Raw genomic sequence first — 13,059 nt, 5'->3', positions numbered from 1 at the left:
CCAGAACTCCCACCTTCTGCACCCCAAAAATAATTTTAAGCCATACTCCCAGTGAGGGGAAAATGATAGGGGAAAGATGACCAGAGGGCTCTGAACTCCAACTCCATCAGGACTCGGAGATAGAAGAGGAGATAGAGAGGGAAATTTGGATGTAGTAATAAGTGTATGTGTGACTTGGAAAGGAACAGAAGATAGGACCTTAAAAAATAAGCAAATATAGATAAATAGTTGTAGAAATAATAGTTAACCCATATCTATGACCTTAGAAGAACTGTTGTAGGAGGGAATGGGGATACAGAACTTTTGGTGGTAGGAGTGGCACAGAGTTATACCCTGTTATCTTGTAATTTTGTAAATCAAAATTAAATAACTAATAAAATTTTTTAAAAGACTTCATCCCTGTTGGCTGTGTGATAAGAGCCTGAAGTTTCAAAACAGAGATAGCTGTTTTTAGCCCTGGTTTTGCTTGCCAGATCTGTAACCTTAGGCAAATTAATCATGTACTTCAAATGCCAACTAGGTGAAGTAAAAGAGGAAAATAATAACTACCTTATTAGGTTGTAGTGGAAGTGAATCAAAACAGCATATTATGTATTTCACATGTGCCTGCTGCAAATAATTTATTCAGCAAATATTTTCATTATTTTTTCTTCTTGCAAAGGATAACTGGAAAATGATTCAGGAATCATTTTATCCCCTTTGTGACCACAAATAGAAAGACTTGTCCTTTTGTTGTCAATAATTTCCAAGTGAAAAAGTCACAGTAGGGATGAGACTAGCACAATTCCTCCAAAGAGTCTTTAAAAGAGATTGATTCATCTTTTGACATTTTGATTACTTGTGTATTTATTAAAAATTATACCATTTTTGTGGAATAAGTTTTTAACAAATGTCAGTCTTGAGTAGTTTCACATTTTTTAAGATCCAGTTCCACTTATCAGCTGTTCCCTTATTCACATCTCCAGCCTCAGTACAGCCTGAGTGTGCACTTAGTAGTCACTGGTCTCCATCAAACTTACCAAAAAGGAGTTGATGTCCCCAGTGCTCCTGCTAAAGATTTCTCTTATTGTTCTACTACTTTATATTTTGTGTTCTCTTTTCCTCTCACAAAAAAATGTTATTCATTTCTATTTTTAATTTTGATATTTTATACATAGATTTCTTCTGTAGTCATTCAGTAGGCTGGAAAATTTTAAATTTAATGAAGTTGCCCACCAACAATCTTTAGATGAGCTACAACCAATAAATAATTTTCTCTCCTAATTATTTTTTGCAGGGTGCATTACTGTGACACACTTTGTTTAATATAAATTTCAAGGTGTCTACATGTCATTTATGTGCAAGATAATGTCATCACAAAAGGTATAATTTATTTATTTCAAAACTACATTTTCCTGTTATTTTTCTGGTCTATATTATTCAGTTTTCTTATTTGTTTTGTTATTTAACAAACACCTCTACCAAATTAATTATTTTTAAATGCTGAATAAAACTTAAGAGGACTGGGGCCAGGCTGTGGCACAACACCCTGTTAAGCGAAATGACCCCTGCAAAAGGATCCGGTTCAAGCCCCCAGCTCCCCACCTGCAAGGAAGACACTTCACAAGCCATGAAGCAGCTCAGCAAGTGTCCTTCTCATTCCCTCTCTCAGTTCATCAGGTGTCTTTCTCATCCCCTCTCTATCTCCCCCCTCCTTTTCCAATTTCTCTCTGTCCTTTCCAATAAAAATGGGGAAAATATGGCCATAAGGAGCAGTGGATTTATAATGTCAGCACAGAGTTGACAAGATGGCCAAAAAGAATTACTCTACAGCAAGGCAATCAGGCATACAAAGGTAAACTTGCATATTTCACAGCAAGGCACAAAAAGAACAAAAACCCAGGCAGCAAAACACAGAGAAACCCTTCCCCAAGAAGAGAAAAAATCTGCTCCATATGACTACAAACTATAGTCAGGAGAGATCTATAAAGTACTTTCGGGCAGCCACCCTGCTCCATCCTCCATTGTTGACACTATGGCCTATTTACATAATCATTGTTTTGCCTGAAAGATTCCCCATCCATTCCTTTGATCTATCTTCTTTCTACCTGGAGACCTGCCTTGCCTGCAGGGTGACAATCCCACCAGTTAAAACCATCACAACAGTTGCTAAGGAAGTTCCCAGCATGCCTTTTTCCTTTCTCCACCCCCTTTTCCTAGCCATTTCCGACTTGCCGCTTCCGGTTTTATCCTATAAAAGTCACTTCTGTTTCTGGTTTCTCTCTCTTCCTCTCTTCTGCCCAACCTAGAGGAGGGCAGGCATGCAGGGGGAGGCGGGCTCTGGCCATTGCAGTTTTTGGCTCCACACGGCCTAACCTGATGCACTCATGCCCAACTCTGGGGCTGCGGCATGAATAAAGATTTGTATTGCTACCACCATGAGCTTGGTTCCTGGATCATCTCTCTCTCCTGCCAGCGATGCTAGCGTGGCAAAGTACAGGAATCTAATCCAGTAAGCAGGGAGCTGACCTGCTGTACAATATAAGTCCTGGTACACCAATCCTATTCCTAGTACTCTAGAACTGGAAATTAAAAGGCTATAATGGAGAGAGGAAGAATCGGAGCAGCAGCCCTCTTGATGCCACAGTATCTTTCTGGAACTCTGGTGGCTGCCATATTGGAATTTGATTTTCAGACTCTGGTGGTAGACTCAGGTAGGAGAGTTCCCTTACCATCTCAAGCTCCACAGATAACTCTTTCAGATAAATCTCTGAAAGAGAAGTTTCCTGAAAAACTAGAGTAAAGTAGATTGGCTGAGAATTCACTTAAGAAGAAGATAAGGTGACATTATCAAGATAGCAACATAGTCATGATATATTAGCTATCATTTTGAATCTTAGAACTTGTGGGTGAAAATTTAGCACTTCTTGAGCTGCATAAATAAATATGGAACACATCAGAATGGTAAGATCAGTGATTTCACTTTGACTGCATTTCCCTCCCACAGAACTATTACTACCTAGAATGAGCTTAGAGCCTCATATCAAACCTCAACCCCCACTCACATAGAGTAATGTTTAAAATAAATAAACAAATAAATAAATTTTAAAAGTTATGTCAGTCACGTTACAAATACTTTATATCACCTGGAAAGTCTCACTTTTTATTTACTGTAATATCAGTCCAAATTCATAGAAATATCATATTCAGTCACATGAATACATCTAACTCTGTATTTAAGAAGATGAATTGGATCTATGACAAACAGCACATAATATAAATTTATTTTATTCACATTTAACACACCCAAGCTGAATATATATCACTCACTTAAGGAACACATTTCACCATTATTAAAATGAATGAGCAACCATGTACCAATAAAAAGAAAAATAATCCTGCCCTCAAAAGGCCATCCGAGTTATCTGGCAGAGGTTGTACGGGCTCCCTAGATATTCACTTATCTCTTATTAGGAGGTAAATAGTAATAATAGTAGCAGTAGTTATTATTGTTGTTGTTGCTATTATTACTACTACTACTATTATTATATTGTCACCCCCAGCACCACTTTCTCATTCAGAGAAGAAAGCAGAGAGTGAGGGGAAGACATCATCATACTGGAGATTCCTCCAGGACCATAGCACTTCATATACTTCTAAGGTTCCAACTTCTTCTTCTTGCCCCAACAAAAGACACTTAAGCAAGGATAGAGGGATAGATTTATAGGTATGGTATCTGAGTTGTCGTGCGCATGAGCTTATGTTTGAACCAAAATGAACATCACATATAAGGTGCTGTGCAACAAAGGAAGCTTCAAGACTGAGGTCTCTCTCTTTGTCTCTCTGTCTCTGAGTGAAGACGTGATCCAAAGCAAACAAATCACACATGTACAAAGTCCAGTTTTCACAAAAAAAAAAAAAAAAAAAAAAGTAAAGCAAGATCTTTACCCTACAGATTAAAGTACCATGGAGAAAGATTCATCTGTAGCTTACTGATTTCTGAGAACTAGGTCGCATGCATCTTATTACCATGTAATTCAAGCATTTCAATACAACGATAGTGAAGATTATAGTGCTGCTAACAAATATATTCAAATAAATGTACAAAGTCAGTGAGCATAATTCAAATCCAAAATACATTAAGAGCAGATTTTATTGGCCTATATCATCAGGACAATTTCTTCTCCACTTATTTTCCTTTCACTGGAAGAGCTTAAGGGAAATGAATCTACAGATAATGATCCACTTTAAAATGAGCTGTGATGAGAATCCTGTATTTCTCGTTTATTTCCTTTGTTGTCTACTTGCATTTCATAAGAAAAATATTTCCCAATAAACTGGAGTTAAAACTTTCGTGAGTTATAGCTAACTAAAGAACTTGTTCAATTTGATGACCTTTAATTTTTTTAAAAAAAAAAAAAAAAAGCTCTGCCCTTTGGAATATAACTAAAATATGCCTACCAGCTATCTAAAAAAATGGAGGACCCCCCCCCCCAACACTTCATCTGCACTATTCCAGCTTTTAGGTCCATGATTGTTCAACAATTTGTTCGGCTTTGTATGTTAACTCTCTTTTCAGCCACCAGGTTCCAGGTGCTAACAGGATGCCAACCAGACTTCCCTGGACAGACAACCCCACCAATGTGCCTTGGAGCTCCACTTCCCCAAAGCCATTCCCCACTAGGGAAAGAGAGAGGCAGACTGGGAGTACGGATCGACCAGTCAACGCCCATGTTCAGTGGGGAAGCAATTACAGAAGCCAGACCTTCCACCTTCTGCATCCCATAATGACCTTGGGTCCATAATCCCAAAGGAATAAAGGATATGAAAGCTATCAGGGAAGGGGATGGGATACGGAAATCTGGTGGTGGGAACTGTGTGGAGTTGTGTCCCTCTTATCCTATGGTTTTGTTAATGTTTCCTTTTTTAAATTAATTTTTTTTAATTTTTTTTTAAAAAGCTCTCCTAACTTCCTGAAAAACTTTTTAGCATTTAATTCCCTACCAGCACACTCCACCTTCTTTCTCAACAAATTATCTAATTGGTGAGTATTCCCTAATTTTCACCTGCAACTCCTGAAATTGTGGCTTTCTTCTTTTTATCTAAATATTTTTAAGGCTTTATGGGGTGATTAATGGCTTACAGTAAATACAGGTGTTGATACATGTGTAAAATTTCTCAGTTTTCTGTAAAAGCACTCTCTCCTCCAGCCTACTTCCTCCTCCACCATCATGAATCAGGACCTGAAAGTTCCAAGCCCCACCTCTGAATCCTTTACATTACTGCAATACACCAAACCCAGTTCAAGTTCTACTTTGAGTTTCCCCTTTCTGTTCTGTCCATGATTGAGAACATCCCAGATTCATCCTTCTCTTTCTGGCTTATCTCACTTAACATGATTCCTTCAAGCTCCATTCAAGATGAGGTGAAGAAGGTGAATTCATCTTTTTTAATAGCTGAGTAGTATTCCACTGTGTATATATAGCACAACTTTCTTAGCCACTCATCTGTTGTTGGACACCTGGGTTGCTTCCAGGTTTTGGCTATTACAAATTGTTAGAGGTAAGAGTGTTTTACAGCCAGCTATCAAGGTAAAATAAAAAATTGTATCTATGTGTCAACAACTATAATGTAACCCATTAAGCCCCGATAAAATGATAAATAATAATAATACATGAACTCAAAAAAATATATCTTTGTACTGATAAGGACACCACAGATCTAACTTAACTAGACAGAACTGGCCAACAGAAGCTGTGGAACAAAAAAAAAAAAAGGAGCTGTGGAACAGAGTCCTCCGAGCTGTCCTCAACCTATAGTGTCCTTTTTTCTCATTTCTATACTAAAGAACAAATACTGGTGGGTTTTCTCTATTTTCTTTTTTATTATTCTTTTTTAAATGTATTTATTATTGGATAGAGACAGAGAGAAATTGAAAGGGGAGAGTGAGATACAGAGGGAAAGGTACAGAGAGACACCTATAGCCCTGCTTTACCACTTGTGAAGCTTACCCCCTACAGGTGGGGATCAGGGGCTTAAACCCAGATTCTTGTACACTGTGATATGTGCACTTAACCAGGTGCACCATTGGTAAACACTTTCTGCTATTTTCTTTTTTTTTATGAATTTTTTAAATATTTTATTTATTTAGTTTCCCCTTTTTTGCCCTTGTTGATTTTTATTGTTGTTGTTATTATTGTTGTTGTTATTGATGTTGTCATTGTTAGGACAGAGAGAAGTGGAGAGAGGAGAGGAAGACAGAGAGGGGGAGAGAAAGACACCTGCAAACCTGCTTCCCCACGTGTGAAGCGAACCCCCTTCAGATGGGGAGCCAGGGGCTGAACTGGGATCCTTACTGCGGTCCTTGTGATTTGTGTCACAAGCGCTTAGCCTGTTGCGCTGCCGCCCGAACTCCCTGCAATTTTCTATATATAGTATATTATTATCATGTTTCTCAGTGGGTATGTCCACTTCCCCCACCCCATAACCATGAAGGTTTTCTCTTAGATAATGTTTAAATATGTGTATTTTATTATGTCACCCTGACTATCTGCGTGGCATCAGACCAGACTCAATTCCTCTTTTCAAAGCTTACTCCACAAGTTGTGCTATTTAAACATGCTTCGTGACTTATAAGTCACCTCCCAACTAATAACCCTTATTTTCTTCTCAGTTGTTCCTATGATTTTTGACAACATAAACACACACAACTTTACTTAGCCCAGTTACCAGCTGACAGGGACCGTCCTCTTAACCAAGCTTTGGAAAGGATTCTCTAAGTTCTTTTTCAACTCAGTTTCAACCTGAACTTCAGTGTCTCCCCTGTCAGATTTATATCATTTAGTTTTAGCAAAATCCCTGCTAAATTATTTTAGATCAAATCCACAGATCAAATCTGTGTCTGATCCTGTGAATTCCATCAAATTTCTGATCCCCAACTTTGGTAACTAATCCACCCACCTGCCTTTAACAAGAATTTTGCTGAATGGATTTAATCAAAATCCTCACTTACTTCCAATTTTTCATCTTAGTAAAATTCTATCCACTGACTCCCCACTCTGCTCCTTAGCTATAAACTACCAATTGTTCATGATACATTTTTAACTGAGTCTAGTTCTATACTTGTCTCTTTCTCCAGTTGTAATATTTGCTAAATAAAACCTGTTTTTACTGCTTTATGACTGCACAGCTAACGTTTGTCTTTAAGAATGCACTGGAAATTCTTCCAAATTGCATGGGAAAGAGTTAATATTCCTTTTTCTGAATGCATACCTATGCTATTAATAATACATCAGAATGTACTTAGTCATTCCAAGTTGGAGAGAAATATCCAATACAATTGTGAAAAGAAATGTACCGATGGGGAAAAGATGGTGGACTAATACACATTTACTTCTGTTATTTCTTAATGTCTTACTAAGTAAATCCACAGGGAATTTATTATGTCCTCAATTCACAATGACAGGGAAAATGGAAGAGTACACAATAGTAACAGAATTTTAGGAGCTCAGAAGCAGATGGATGTGTTGTAAATCGTGCATCAGACCTGAAAAAATAAATAAAAAACTAAGTGTATAGGAAGGTAAAAAATAAATTAGTTATACTGTAAAGTCTTCCAGAAACATCTCTGGAAGAATAGTTCCATGGAAGACTAGAGTGGAAAATAGACTGGTCCAAAGTCTACTTAAGAAGTAGGCACTCAAGTCCAAATCGTGCCCGCAGCCAGAGTGCAGAAGTCGCGAGCTGAGATTTCAGAATGACTTCCATCCTGGCTTAGACTTATTTTTTTTAATATTTATTTATTTATTCCCTTTTGTTGCCCTTGTTGTTTTTTAATGCTGTAGTTACTGATGCCATTGTTGTTGGATAGGCCAGACAGAAATGGAGAGAGGAGGGGAAAACAGAAAGGAACGAGAGATAGACACCAGCAGATCTGCTTCACCGCTTGTGAAGCGACTCCCAGGTAGATGTGGAGCGGGGGCTCGAACCGGGTTCCTTACGCCAGTCCTTGCTTCTTGTGCCACCTGCGCTTAACCCACTGCGCTATCACCCCACTCTCACCGTATACATTTAAAATCCTTCCTAGTACATTGAAATGGGCTCTGAGATTTTCTGGAAGAACTCTGAGCTGCTCCTCGCAATTGTGTGTTGCCCCAGCCGTCCAGACCAGCTCAAAGACCTTAGTCACACCCAGTGTAAGAAATATTATGGTTGTGAAGGGTATTTGCACTCCATTTTTGCAGTCGGACACTTCTTATAAAGACCTGATGTGACACCATTGGACTAGAGCAGCACTTTCAGGTTTGTTGCATCAGACCAGTGTCCCAAAGGAAGGTGCTGATTATATTATCTTTGGCACGGTTATAGAGGAAGTAAAAATAAGCAATGTGGCTAGAGAGGCTGCCCTTGGAGCTGGCCTTTTTAACAAGACCCCCACTCACACCATTTCCATGGCATACAACTCTGCTAACCAAGTCATAACCACAGCTCTTGGCTTCATTGCCGCTGGCCAATAATGATGTGGTTAAGGCAGGTAGTGTGGAATTAATGTCTGATGTTCCTATTCGTCCTTCTCAGAAAATGAGGGCAATGATGCTTGATCTCAATAAGGCCAAGACTCTGGGGCAGCAGGTCTCTTTACTCTCTAAATTCAGATTGAATTTCCTATCACCTGCAATGGGCAGGTTCTCCATCAAGGAGACTATGGGCCACTCTGCAGACCGACTGGCTGCTGCCTTTTCTGTTTCTCGGCTGCAACAGGGTGAGTATGCACTGCACTCACACAGCCTGGCCAAGAAGGCACAGGATGAAGCTTTCCTTTCTGATATGGTTGTGCCCTTCAAAGTGCCAGGAAGAGATACAGTTACATTTTCGTCCTCATTTTTTGTGAAGGACAAACAGGAACATCAGACGTTAATTCCACACCTCCTGCCTTAATCACATCATTATTGGCCAGCGGCAATGAAACCAAGAGCTGTGGTTATGACTTGGTTAGCAGAGTTGCATGCCATGGAAATGGTGTGAGTGGGGGTCTTGTTAAAAAGGCCAGCTCCAAGATAATGGCATCCACCCTTCCTTCCTGGAGCATATGGCCAAACTAAACCTGCATTCATCAAGCCCTACAGCACAGTGATGGCTACTGATTCTTCTTTCCTGACCAGTGGTGTATCTGCGATGCTGATCATAGCAGAGGAGAAAGCTCTGGCCTTGGGTTACAAACCGAAGGCATATTTAAGGTTATGAAAGGACAGGGGCCAGTATGGCTTGGTGGCTGCATATGCAGCTGGAGGACAGCTTCACTCACAATGATGTATAATCACATAATTGAATTCTAGTCACTAGAATGTGAGTGGGAAGGATATGTTTCTCTTAAAACCACCCACATGGGAAACTATCAAATACCTAGAGGAAAACATTGGTGGAACACTTTCCCACCTAAACCTCAAAGGCATCTTTGATGAAACAAACCCAATTGCAAGGAAGACTAAAGCAGAAACAAACCAATGGGACTACATCAAATTGAAAAGCTTCTGCACAGCAAAAGAAAATATCACACAAACAAAGAGACCCCTCACAGAATGGGAGAAGATCTTCACATGCCATACATCAGACAAGAGACTAATCACCAAAATATACAAAGTGCTCAGCAAACTTAGCAACAAAAAAGCAAATGACCCCATCCAAAAATGGACAGAGGATATGAACAAAACATTCACTTCAGAGGAGATCCAAAAGGCTAACACACATATGAAAAAATGCTCCAGGTCACTGATTGTCAGAGAAATACAAATAAAGACAACATTGAGATACCACCTCACTCCTGTGAGAATGGCATACATCAAAAAGGACAGCAGCAACCAATGCTGGAGAGGCTGTGGGAACAGAGGAACCCTTCTGCACTGCTGGTGGGAATGTAAATTGGTCCAGCCTCTCTGGAGAGCAGTCTGGAGAACTCTCACAAGGCTAGACATGGACCTTCCATATGACCCAGTAATTCCTCTCCAATCAAAAAGATATGTGTACACCTATGTTCATAGCAGCACAATTTATAATAGCTAAAACCTGGAAGGAACCCAGGTCCCCAACAACAGATGAGTGGCTGAGAAAGCTGTGCTATATAAACACAATGGAATACTATGCAGCTATTAAAAACAATGAACCCACCTTATCTGACCCATCTTGGACAGAGCTAGAAGGAATTATGTTAAGTGAGCTAAGTCAGAAAGACAAAGATGAGTATGGGATGATCCCACTCATCAACAGAAGTTGAGAAAGAACAGAATGGGAAACTAAAACAGGATCTGATTAAATCAAGAGTAGGGCACCAAAGTAAAAACCCTGTGGTGAGGGGGAGGGTGGACATTTGGCTTCCCCGGGCAGCAGGGGTGGGGGTGGGATAGGACACAGTCCTTTGGTAGTGGGAATGGTGTTTATGTACACTCTTATTAAAGTGTAGTCATATAAACCACTATTCAATTAATATGAGAGGGGAAAAATTGATCATATGTCTAGAACTTTTTAAAACACAGACTGAGTCTTTTCAATACATAGGCTGAGTATTTTATATGTTGACTCTCTCAAAAGCCTAGAAAGCCTAGACCAGGGAGAACAGAAGCAACCAGTGGCACCACTATATACAAGATGCTGGGTATTATACAGCAAACCCTAACAAAGGGACTTTTCAAAGTTAACCCAATTACCAAATAATGTGATGATAACAATAACTATCCATTGTCTTTTTGAACCCTAAGACAGCAGGAACCTCACATTTCCACTATAGAGCCTATATTTCCCCCAGTCATGGAACCTTAGGGTGGGGCCCCCTTTCCTGCATGCTTCTCTCAATTCATATCAAATAATATTGCATCTGCCGATCGCAAACTAATCAACGCAACGAGTGCCACCCCAGCATGCTTCACTTCAGACTGTGACCGGACACTTCAGATGTGGAATGACAATCCTTCAGCTTCATCACTCGGGTGAGACCTTTCCCTTCATAGTATTCTCTAATTCCATTCCAGGTGTTCCACTCCCCAATAAAGTCCCCAAACCTAGATATAGACCAGGTCCCCTGAGATAGAGCATATGTTCACATGTGTACATAAACCAGGGAGAAATATATACCTGAAAGCTGAAATACACAAGAGTCTGCAGAGAGTACCCCCCCCCAACACTTCATCTGCACTATTCCAGCCTTTAGGTCCATGATTGTTCAACAATTTGTTTGGCTTTGTATGTTAACTCTCTTTTCAGCCACCAGGTTCCAGATGCCATCAGGATACCAACCTACTTCCCTGGACTGACGACCCCACCAATGTGTCCTGGAGCTCCACTTCCCCAGAGACCCACCCTACTAGGGAAAGAGAGAGGCAGACTGGGAGTATGGACCGACCAGTCAACGTCCATGTTCAGCAGGGAAGCAATTACAGAAGCCAGACCTTCCACCTTCCGCAACCCACAAGTCCATACTCCCAGAGGGATAGAGAATGGGAAAGCTATCAGGGGAGGGGGTGGGGTATGGAGATGGGGTGGTGGGAATTGTGTGGAGTTGTACCCCTCCTATCCTATGGTTTCGTTAATGTCTCCTTTCTTAAGTAAATAATTTTTTTTTAAAAAAACACCTACATGTTTTTCCCCTTTTAACTGACCATATGCAGTGGATCCAAAATAATCCACAAGGCAAAAAGACTGAAGTAACCTGGCTTCTTAAAGTGAGATACATCAAAGAAAAACAAATTCTGTAATTTTTTTAAATGTTTCTACTTATTATTGGATAGAGACAGAGAAAAATTAAGAGGGGAGAGGAGATAGGGAGGGAAAGAGACAGAGAAACGCCTGCAGTCCTGCTTCACCACTCGTGAAGCTTTACCCCTTCAGGTGGGGACTGGAGGTTTGAACCTAGGTCCCTGCACACTATAATGTGTATATTTAACCAGGTGCACCACCACCTGGTCCCCAAATTCTGTATGATGTCACATACATTATAGAATTTTATGAAGATGAACTCAGATTATTGAATGCAACTTGAAGAGTAAATGAATTACAAGAGTAGAAGAGGTACAGTGAATTCAAGGAGAAGGATGGTGGTTACTTGGTGGAAAAGCAAGAATGAGAGAGGCATCTTTTTTAAAAGATACTTATTTGAATAGTAAGGCAAACAATCTCACTAGCAACATATAAAATTGAGCCCAAACTGATGAGTTTCTCTTTTTTTATTATTTTATTTATTTTACTTGACAGAGCAGAGAAAAACTGAGAGAAGAGGGGGGGAGAAAAAGAGGGAGAGAAAGACAGAGAGACACCTGCAGCCCTGCTTCACCACTTATGAAGCTTTCCCCCTGCAGGTGGGGACTGGGGGCTTGATCCTGGTTCTTGTGCAAGGTAATACATGCACTTAACCAGGTGTGCCACCACCCAGCCCCTAAAAGATGAGTTTCTCTATGTCTGGTATTACAGATGAAGTTCTTCCTAGTCATTTTTAAAATGTTTTATTTATATTATTTCAGAGGGAAAGACAAAGACAGGAAGACCAGAGCACTCTTCAGTTCTGGCTTATGGTGGTGCTGGGAATGAACCTGAGGTCTCAGAGCCTCACATATGAAAATCTTTGGCATAACCATTATGCTGTCTCCCCAGCCCAATTCTTCACAGTAATTTCAAAGGAAAGAATCTTTCATTCTGGCAGCCTCCAAAATTGAGTCAGTGGTCCACTTGCTTTTCTTTACTAGCCATGTATATAAAAGATGGATCCTAATATACCTACCTAAGTAAGATTTTCTTTAAAGAATGCTCAGACTGCATAATTCTTTGAGAACACATTAGCCATGAAATCAAACTATACCTATTCTTATTTGGAACCTTGCTGAGAAATAGGTCTCTATAAGGTTATAGCACAAGTAAAGATAATAGTATCTTGAAGAGGTCACACATAAATTAAACCATAATTCTCTCAAAATGGGGAAAATTACATTACATGTAGCCTGTCTAGAAAGAGATATAGTGAATAAACTGAATTTGAGGATACTATGCCAAGGAAAACTAAATCTTTTATTATAAGCTGCTCTTTTGATTTACAGTTCA

At 39.8% G+C, this 13,059-nt stretch overlaps 1 pseudogene; it reads left to right on the top strand.

The window, feature by feature from the left end:
• Positions 1 to 2,581: 2,581 nt before the first annotated feature.
• Positions 2,582 to 9,222, top strand: LOC103119894 (trifunctional enzyme subunit beta, mitochondrial-like; annotated as a pseudogene).
• The last annotated feature ends 3,837 nt before the right edge of the window (positions 9,223 to 13,059 follow it).

The sequence above is a fragment of the Erinaceus europaeus genome, chromosome 8 (assembly GCF_950295315.1).
Source record: "Erinaceus europaeus chromosome 8, mEriEur2.1, whole genome shotgun sequence".
Taxonomy (NCBI): Eukaryota; Metazoa; Chordata; class Mammalia; order Eulipotyphla; family Erinaceidae; genus Erinaceus; species Erinaceus europaeus.
This window is presented reverse-complemented; position numbering and strand designations above follow the sequence as displayed.